The sequence below is a fragment of the Aristolochia californica genome, unplaced genomic scaffold (assembly GCF_029961685.1).
Source record: "Aristolochia californica isolate CCGP_79_NKW_82.1479 unplaced genomic scaffold, dmAriCali1.0.hap1 SCAF_8, whole genome shotgun sequence".
Classification (NCBI taxonomy): Eukaryota; Viridiplantae; Streptophyta; class Magnoliopsida; order Piperales; family Aristolochiaceae; genus Aristolochia; species Aristolochia californica.
The window spans coordinates 10449981-10460369 of record NW_027182279.1 but is presented as its reverse complement, the minus strand read 5'-3'; the positions used below and the strand labels follow the sequence as shown (position 1 = coordinate 10460369).

The window sequence follows — 10389 nt, the reverse complement described above, 5'->3', positions numbered from 1 at the left end:
CTTAAAAAATTAAAAGCTATTATGGTTGAACTAGTGGAATTTCACAAACATGGAAATCAAAACTTTTGTGTTCATTTGTGGTGTGTGAATAAATTTTCTTTACTTACATTTATTGATGTTTTAAGTTTTTTGCATACATAAACTCTAAAATTTTCATTTTGCTGTGATCTATTTGCCTTATCTTTTTGTTTAGGAGATCAATGGAAAAGTTAAAACTCAAGTTGTGATTGAAGAAAAATGTATACATCTAAAATGAAAATGCACAAATGTATAGTGAGATAATTCCAAAAAAGTGTCAATAATTTTTAGGGATTGTAAACTCTTTCTAGTTTATATATATTAGGTTTTGCAAACGTGGGGAAAAAGGGGGAGGCGGAGGATTTTTAACTAAATGTTGACTCCCAATCCATAAGTCATTTCCTACTAAAATGTATCCCATTACGCATGATTGACCGATAAATCACTTTACAATCATCTATGATTTTAGGTCAACTTTTTGTAAATGATCAAAATAATGGATTGTTTGACTCGAGTAAATATCCCACCGCACGTTCACTTGAGAATTTATTGATGTTTTCATCCATAGGTCATTGGCATATTTAACATGTTTCAAGCATTCATATCCATATTTATAACATGTGTCGGATCAATTAGAAATCTCTTTCGTATAAAATTCCAAGCTCTTACAGTTGAACTAGTGGAATTTCCAAAAATTGGATATCAAAACTTTTGTGTTCATTTGGGTTGTGTGAATAAATTTTCTTTACTTCCTTTTGTTGTTGTTTTAAATTTTTTGGATACATAAACTCTAATATTTTCATATTGTTGTGATCTATTTGCCTTATCCTTTTGTTTACGAGATTAAGGGAAAAGTGAAAACTCAACTTTTGATTGAAGAAAAATGTATACATCCAAAATGGAAATGCACAAATGTACAGAGAGATAATTTAAAAAAGTGTTTGTAATTTTTTGGGATTGTAAACTCTTTCAATTTTTTAATTGGGAAGTGTTGCAATCATCAAGAAAAGTGGAAGGCGGGGGATTCTTAACTGTGTGTTGACTCCCAATCGATAAGTCATTTCTAACAAAAAATATAGCTCGTTACGCATGATTGAAAGATAAATCACTTTACAATCATCAATGTTTGTTAGGTAAAATTTTTGTAAATGGGCAAAATAATGGCTTGTTCGAGTCAGGTAAATATCCCAACGCACATTCACTTGAGAATTTAATGAGGTTAAGATCCATAGGACATTTGCATCTTTATCATGTTTCAAGCATTCATATCCATATTTAAAACATGTGTAGGATCAATTAGAAATATATTTCTAACCAAATTCCAAGCTATTAGAGTTGAACTATTGGAATTTCCGAAACTAGGATATAATAATTTTTGTGTTCTTTTTTTGTGTGTGGATAAATTTTCTTTACTTACATTTGTTGTTGTTTTAAAATTTTTCCATATGAAAACTCTAAAATTTTAAATTTTTTGTCATCTATTTGCCTTAAGTTTTTGTTTACGAGATAAAGGGAAAAGTGAAAACTCAAGTTTTCATTTAAGAAAAAAGTATACTTCTAAAATGGAAATGCACAAATGTAGATAGAGATAATTCCAAAAAGTTTCTGTAATTTTTAAGGATCGTAAACGCTTTCTATTTTTTATATGCTAGGTTTTGCAATCATCGGGAAAAGAGGGAAGCGGGCGATTTTTAACTAGGTGTTGACTCCCAATCCATAAGTCATTTCTTACAAAAATATAGCCCATTACGCATGATTGACCGATAAATTAGTTTACAATCGTCTAAGATTGTTAGGTCAACATTTTGTAACTGGGCAAAATAATGGCTTGTTTGACTTGGGTAAATATTCCACCACACGTTCACTTTAGAATTTAATGAGCTTTGGATCCATCGGTCATTCGCATCTTTAACATATTTCAAGCATTCATATCCATATTTAAAACATGTGTAGTATCAATTAGTAATCTCTTTCTTAAAGAAGTCCAAGCTATTAGGGTTGAACTAGTGGAATTTCCCAAACTTGGATATCAAAACTTTTGTGTTCATTTGTGGTGTGTGAATAAATTTTATTTACTTACATTTATTCTGGTTTTAAATTTTTATCATACATGAACTCAAATATTTTGTTTTTGTTGTGATCTATTTGCCTTCTTATCTTTTTGTTTACAAGATAAAGGGAAAAGTGAGAGCTCAAGTTTTGATTTCAGAAAAAAGTATACATCTAAAATGGAAATGAACAAATGTACAGAGAAATAATTCCAAAAAGTGTCTGTAAATTTTAGGGATTGTAAACCCTTTCTAGTTTTTATAGGTTTGGTTTTGCAATCATCGGGAAAAGGGGGAGGCATGGTATTTTTAACAGGGTGTTGACTCCCAATCCATAAGTCATTTCTTAAAAAAATATAGTCCATTACGCAAGATTGACCGATAATTCAGTTTACAATCATCTATGATTGTTAGGTCAGCTTTTTGTAAATGGGAAAAATAATGACTTGTTTGACTAGGGTAAATATCCCACCACATGTTCAATTCAGAATTTAATGAGGTTTGGATCCATAGATCATTTGTATCTTTAACATATTTCAAGCATTCCTATCCATATTTAAACCATGTGTAGGATCAATTAGAAATCTTTCTTAAAAAAGGCCAAGCTATTAGGTTTGAACTACTGGAATTTCCCAAACTTGGATATCAAAACTTTTGTGTTCATTTGAGGTGTGTGAAGAAATTTGTTTTATTTACATTTGTTGTTGTTTTAAATTTTTAGCATACATAAACTCTCAAATTTTCGTTTTTTTGTGATCTATTTACCTTCTTATCTTTTTGTTTATGAGATAAAGGGAAAAGAGAAACTCAAGCTATGATTTAAGAAAAAAGTATACATCTAAAATCAAAAAGCTCAAATGAACAGAGAAATAATTCCAAAAAGTGTTTGTAATTTTTTGGGATTGTAAACTCTCTCTTGTTTTTATATATTATGTTTTGCAATTTTCTGGTAAAGGGGGAAGCGGGGATTTTTAACTGGGTGTTGACTCACAATCATAAGTCATTTCTTACAAAAATATAGTCTGTTATGCATGATAGACCGATAAATCACTTTACAATCATCTATGATTGTTAGGTCAACTTTTTTCAAATGGGCAAAAAAATGGCTTGTTTGACTCGGGTAAATATCCCACCGCACGTTCACTTGAGAATTGAATGAGGTTTGGATCCATAGTTCATTTGCATCTTTCACATGTTTCAAGCACGCATATCTATATTTAAAACATGTGTAGGATCAATTAGAAATCTCTTTCTTATAAAATTCCAAGCTATTAGGGTGGAACTACTGGAATTTCCCAAACTTGGACATCAAAACTTTTGTGTTCTTTTGTGGTGTGTGAAGAAATTTTCTTTGCTTACATTGGTTGTTGTTTTAAATTTCTTTCATACATAAACTCTAAAATTTTCGTTTCGTTGTAATCTATTTGCCTTCTCATTTTGTTTATGAGATAAAAGGAAAAGTGAAATCTCAAGTTTTGATTTAAGAAAAAATTATACATTTAAAAGGGAAATGCGAAAAATGTAGAGAGATAATTCCAAAATTTTAATGAAATTTTTAGTGATTGTAAACTCTTGCTAGTTTTTATATATTAGGTTTTGCAATCATTAGGAAAAGGGGGAGACGGGGGATTTTTAACTAGGTATTGACTCCCAATACATAAGTCATTTCTTAAAAAAATATAGCCCATTATGCTTGATGGACCGATAAATAACTTTACAATCATCTATGATTGTTAGGTTAGCTTTTTCTAAATGGGCGAAATAATTGCAAGTTTGACTATAGTCAATATCCCACCGCACGTTCACTTGAGAATTTATTGAGGTTTTGATCCTTAGGTCATTTGCATATTTAACATGTTTCAAGCATGCATATCCATATTTAAACCATGTGTAGGATCAATTAGAAATCTCTTTCTTATAAAATTCCAAGCTATTAGGGTTGAACTAGTGGAATTTCCAAAAAAACGGATATCAAAACTTTTGAGTTCATTTTTGGTGTTTGAATAAATTTTATTTACTTACATTTGTCGTTGTTTTAAATTTTTTGCATACATAAACTTTAAAATTACATTTTTGTTGTTGTCTATTAGCCTTATCTTTTTGCTTTCAAGATAAACCGAAAAGTGAAAACTCAAGTTTCGATTTAAGAAAAAAGTATACATCTGAAACGGAAATGCATAAATGTAGAGAGAGATAATGCAAAAAAGTGTCTGTAATTTTTAGAGATTGTAAACTTTTCTAGTTTTTATATATTAGGTTTTGCAAACGTATGGAAAAGAGGGAGGCAGGTGATTTTTAATTGGGTGTTGACTCCCAATCCATAAGTCATTTCTTACAAAAATATAGATCGTTACGCATTATTCACCGATAAATCACTTTAAAATCGTCTATGATTGATAGGTTAGTGATGACTTGCATAATTTAATATATTTTATCACCTCTTAACTTTAAAACTTAGTCTAATTTTATTTATTTTCATTGATTTTAGGTTTCATTGTTGTTATTTAAATTTTATGTCAGATTTGAAGAAAATAAAGATCTAAATTTTACCGGTGCAATTTGAGGATAAAGATCAAGTTTGATTTTTTTTCAAGATGCTAAAGATAGGAGGGATAAGTTGATGAAGAAATAAAGTTGAAGGAGCCTAACTACACGTGGACTTAAAACCAGAAGAAGATAGAGAAATTGAAATCATCTGGGATATGCTCTTGGACATGGAAGGCACCAGGCGAGTTTTGATTGGGTCTTTACGAAAGGAACGGAGGAGCTTGAGGATTCATTTTATTTTTAAGGAAGAGGTAGGATATTTCGGGGGGGGGAGGGGAGGGAGGGGAGGGGGATCAGTTTTGAGCGAGTTCCAGGCATTGAACAGAGGTTGGGATCATAGACGGGCACGGACGGGAGAGAAAGGGGGTGAATATTTTCCTGGTGTTTGTGGAAGACGAGTTGTGACTGCAAGGACCCTGGGGCTGAGAGCTGCATTTACGAGGAGTATTTTTCAATGTTCATTTTCCTTCCATTATTCTCAGAAAAATTATGGTGAATTCGTTTATGTTGAATTTAATTTTTAGCATGAACTAAATTTTATTTATTCTAGGAAAACGATGCTAATTTAAAGTAATTATTTCGTTGTTTATCTGATTTATTCTGAGTTTATTTCTTCAAGTTAACTGGCCATTAATTAGATGATTTTAATCTTATGATTTGCTATCGAAAGAGGGAATTATATGATAGATCTTGAATATTTCGACATAGATTTAATATAGAGATTGAAAGACTTGTATGAACCTATGTAGTATTTAAATCATAAGTCTTATTGCTTTCTTGCTTTATTAATTTGCATACTCTTGTGTAAAATGATGAACAAGAATAATTTCCAATTGACTACCGAAAGAGGCTTTTGGATGAATTAGAGAATTTCTAATAAATAGAAAGAATTAAATTAATAAGTTAGATGAGTAAAGCATAGTGAGGAATTAGGTGAAATCGATTTTATAAAAGTTTTCTTTCCCATTAATTTGATTTTCAAACATCATTTTTCTTTTCCTTTGCATATTTTTCTTTGAATTAATCTTATTTTGAATTGCAATTACAAAAAATCTTAGTGACTTCTCTAGATAAAATTAAGATTAGTATAATTTTGGTATTTGTCAAAAGTAAGTTACCAATCCCTGAAGACGATACTCTTCTCATCACTTTACTATAAAATTTCGATACTGTGCACTTGCAGTTTTGCACCGATCAAGTTTTTGGCGCCGTTGTCGGGGATTGATTTATTCTTATTTTTTTTCAATATCGATACAAAGTAATCTTGGTTTTAATTTAGAAGCTTATTTTTTATTTTTATATTATATTTTTTTTTCTCTACAGGTGTGTTTTTGACGTTGGATACGCTGTTCTAGATCTTGTGACATTTTTATATGGAGATTGAAAGAACTCTTAGATCACGAAGAAAAAATAAAATACTAGCCACGGCTAACGGACAACAGGATGCACAACCATGCACCTTGAAGGATTATGTACGGCCAGTTGTGAATGACAACTACTCGGGTATAAGATGCCAGACCATTAATGCCAACAACTTTGAGCTCAAACCAGCCTTGATTAGCATGGTGTAGCAAGCACAATTTAGCGAATCGCCATTTGATGATCCCAATATTCATTTGGCAATGTTCTTGGAGATTTACGATACTGTAAAGATTAATGGCGTTACTGAAGACACCATTAGACTGAGATTGTTTCCTTTTTCTTTGAGGGACAAGGCTAGAGGTTGGCTACAATCTCTACAATCGGGAAGCATCACTAGTTGGCAGGACATGTCTGAAAAGTTTCATGCTAAATTCTTTCCACCTGCTAAAACAGCCCAACTCAGGAGTGAGATTGGTCAATTCAAGCAAAATGATTTTGAGTCACTCTATGAAGCATGGGAAAGGTATAAAGATTTGATTCGACGCTGTCCTCAACATAGATTGCCAGATTGGTTGCAAGTTCAGATGCTCTATAATGGGTTAAATGGGCAAACTCGAACTATAGTTGATGCTGCTTCTGGTGAAACTTTGATGTCAAAGACAGCTGAGTGTGCTACTTCTCTTTTGGAAGAAATGGCCTCAAACAAGTATCAATGGCCAAATGAAAGAACTATGGCTAAGAAAGTTTCAGGAATTCATGAATTGGAGCCATTAGCAGCCCTTTCAGCTCAAGTTGCGACTCTATCTCATCAGATTTCAGCATTAATAAGGATACCACAAAGTGCAGAATATGTTGCAACTACAAGTATGACTGTTCCAAGTAATGAAGTGAGTCAAGAAAAAGTTCAATACATCAACAATCGGAACTAAAACTATTGTGGTAATCCTATGCCAAATTACTACCATCCAGGGTTTCAAAATCATGAGAATTTGTCATATGGACAAAGAATGTGTTGCAACCTCAACCTCCTCAGGGATTTGATAGTCAACCAAGCGAGAAGAAGATGTCACTTGAGGATGCCATGGTTGTTGAGCATTGTGGAGACTAGTCCACACGGCTCAAGTAGGTGGGCCCAAGGGAAGACCACTCTAATTTTTTTATTTTGTGTGCTTCACTCAATTAAAGAAATGAAGGGGCTTTCATTTCTATTGATTAATCTCTTTTTTTGGAAAATAACGACGCAGCGAAAATAGGGCTCTAGCGGAACTTAGAGAGACTGCAGCGGAAGAGAAATAGAAGCTTCTCGGAGACATCAAGGTGCCAGGAGAAAACAAAGGTAAGCTCAGGACTCTCGGCCCCAGGAGAGAAACAGAGGGAGGCACGTGTCTTTGCGCCGTGAGCACTGCTGCTAGGCGTACCTACCGGAACAGAGCAAGTTCGGGTCACGACGAGAAGGGAAGAGAGAGAGCTCGGGTGGCTCTCGCTATTGCCGGAGAAGAGAGAGTAGTACGTGGGACTCTCTTTGTTGGAGTCTCGTTGTTGCCATAACCGAGCGACGCCGTCGCTGTTGCCGGAGAAGAGAGAGTCGTGGAGGCTAGGGACTTTGGATATCTGCATCGGTGTGTACAACAAGTGGGAGAAAGCTCGGGACTCAGATATAGAGGTGCTTTCTCACCGTTGCGAGGTTTTGGAGTTGTCGCTGGAAGAGATTGGCTTGGGTTTCAATGTTGTAGCCGAAAGAGAGTGGCTCGGGTTTCGACGTTGTAGCCGCAAGAGACTTGCTCGGGTTTCAATGTTGTAGTCGGAAGAGATTGGCTCAGGTTTCAGCGCTGTCGTTGAAAGAGAGGAGGTGTTCTCGGTGTTGCTGCTAGAGGTAGCAGGGAGCCGTCTCAAGTGCTGCAAGCAAAGGCAGTAGGGAGCCGTCTCAGGTACTGCTGGCAGAGGCAACAGGGAGCCGTCTCAGTTGTTGTTGGTAGAGGCAACAGGGAGCCACCTCAGGTGCTACTGGTAGAGGCAGCAGGGAGCCGTCGTAGGTGCTGCTGGTAGAGGCAGCAGGGAGCCGTCTCAGGTGCTACTGATAGAGGCAGTAGAGAGCCATCTCAGGTGCTGCTAGCAGAGGCAATAGGGAGCCGTCTCATGTGCTGCTGGCAGAGGCAGTAGGGAGCCGTCTCAAGTGCTGCTGGTAGAGGTAGTGATAGATGCCATATTCTGACATGAGAACTAGGTTAATTATAATAGAATAACCTTTATAATTGTGTTATAGGTGGTTATTTATCGGTTTTCAAATGAAACGTGCATTTATTGAATTTGGCATTAATCACTGTCTATATTGCATATTTTTCTCTCCTGAATTATATTTCATTGTTTTTAAGGTTTATTTCTTTCTGAAATGCTTTTTATGGATTCAATTATGGAATTTTAGGAGAATTTTGGTGGAGAAGGAGATATTTACCAAAATGCCCTTAGTGAAATGGAGGTATTTTTTAGGGCAAATGGTATTAAAATAAAGGAAAAATGGTATTAAAGGGAAGAGAGCGTTGAGAGAAGGGGGGATCATCGACCAAAACAGAGCACCGGGGGACCGAAACAGGGGAAGACCCGAGAGGAGTTTGCCACCGTCGTTCGCCGCGCCACCATCGTCCACCGCCGTCCGGCAATCGAGAACAGACCCGAGGAGAGCTTGAGAGAGCCTCCGTCGCGGTGAGTTTGACAGTGCCAGTTTCTGCTCGCCAAGCCGAGAGGTGATCCGAGAGGGTTTCTCCGGTGCCGATTCCGCATTCCGACCATCCTCCGGCGTCGATTAAGTATTTCTGACCATTCCCGGAGCTATTCCGACTCCGACCGAGACTCGAGAGAGCCGGTTAGAGGACTTTAGCTTTGTTTCGTTCTTCGCCGGATGTCACCTCCGTCCGTCGGCTTCTATCCTTCGTCGTCGGCGTCGTTTCTACCTCCGGCCACTCACTCTTGCCACCCGAAGCCATCAATTTTGGGAAATTGCAGCACCCGTGAGAACAAGTCTGCTGCCCGAGCGAGAGGAAGGAGAAGGGGAGTAATTTGTCATTTTGGAATTTAACTTTTCTATAGTTTGAACTTAGGTTTTGAATGTTTATTAAATGTGATTTGATAATTAATGTTTATTGAATATTTGTTTTCCGGATATTTGATTAAATTAGCTAGTTAGGGTAGGATTATAATTTAGGTCGGATTTTGGTATTTTAAATCTATTTTTGTCTTTCACTCTATGCGCCCGAGAGGGGCTAGACGAAAGGATTGAGAAATCGGATTCGTGGTTACGTGGCGCTCGAGAGAGGCACGAATCACCGTAAAATCCAGTGTTGACGTTTCTTGTTCTGCAAGTAGTTAACCAGATGATTGCTTGATAATTTAGGATATAATTAGTGTTTAGTTCAAATTAATTCATCATATTTGGTTAGGCTAGTTGACTGAAGAATACACAAAATTCAGTCCTCCCAGTGGATATGACCCTCGCTTCCCGCTAAATTACATGAACGATTCGTACGCTTGCGAGGTATAAAAGTCGGTGTAATTAAATTTTACATCAGGTAGCAAGGAGCCATCTTAGGTGCTGCTGGTAGAGGTAGCAGGGAGGCGTTCCAGGTGTTGTTGGTAGAGGCAGTAGGGAGTCGTTGTTGTGAGAGACAGTGTCATTGTTGTGAGAGACCGTGGAATGATGATACTGCTGTAACAGATAAGCCTCTCTATTTTATTGTGATTCCTCATCTAATTTGAAATGAAATCCTCTGCAGCTCTCGTGGACATAGGCAATTTTCCAAACCACATAAATTTGTGTGTCGTGCGTGATTACCTTGTCTTGTTGTCTTCATCAAGTTTTTCCCTAACAACTGGTACCAGAGCTGAGGTTTGGGTCTGAGGGAAAAACGATGGCTGGAGAGAGATGAGAAGATTGTGTACAAGGCCACCATGCAGTGCTGAGATACGAGTGACGGGGAGAGTGGGTCCAGTGCACCCACTCCTATTATTCCACAGTTAGATCCAGAGCTGTCCACTCCTGCAGTTGCAGTTCGTAGAGTTACAAAGAAACCTTGCAAGATGAAAAGTCGAGCAAGTGGGAGCTGGCAACTGAAATTGTGTGCTACTTCAGTTGGTCTTCTAGCATGAAGACAGGAGCAGTGAGTTGTAGTGGCAGAGGATATCAGGTTTGAGGAAGAGAGCGACACAGTGGGTGTACCAGTCTCCAAGTGGGAGAATTGTTGAGCATTGTGAAGACTAGTCCACACGGCTCAAATAGGTGGGCCCAAGGGAGAACCACTCTGATTTTTTCTTCCGTGTGCTGCACCCAATCAAATAAATGAACGGGCTTTCATTTCTATTTATTAATCTCTTTTTTTGGAACATACCGATGCAATGAAAATAGGGCTCTTGCGGAACATAC

The 10389-nt window shown here is 36.7% G+C and overlaps 1 non-coding gene across 1 annotated transcript; it reads right to left on the bottom strand.

Moving 5' to 3' along the window:
* Nucleotides 1-6430: 6430 nt before the first annotated feature.
* LOC137939621 (small nucleolar RNA R71) lies at nt 6431-6537 on the bottom strand. Its single transcript, XR_011109999.1, has one exon. It is a non-coding gene; the product is annotated as a small nucleolar RNA R71 (small nucleolar RNA).
* Between the last annotated feature and the right edge of the window lie 3852 nt (nt 6538-10389).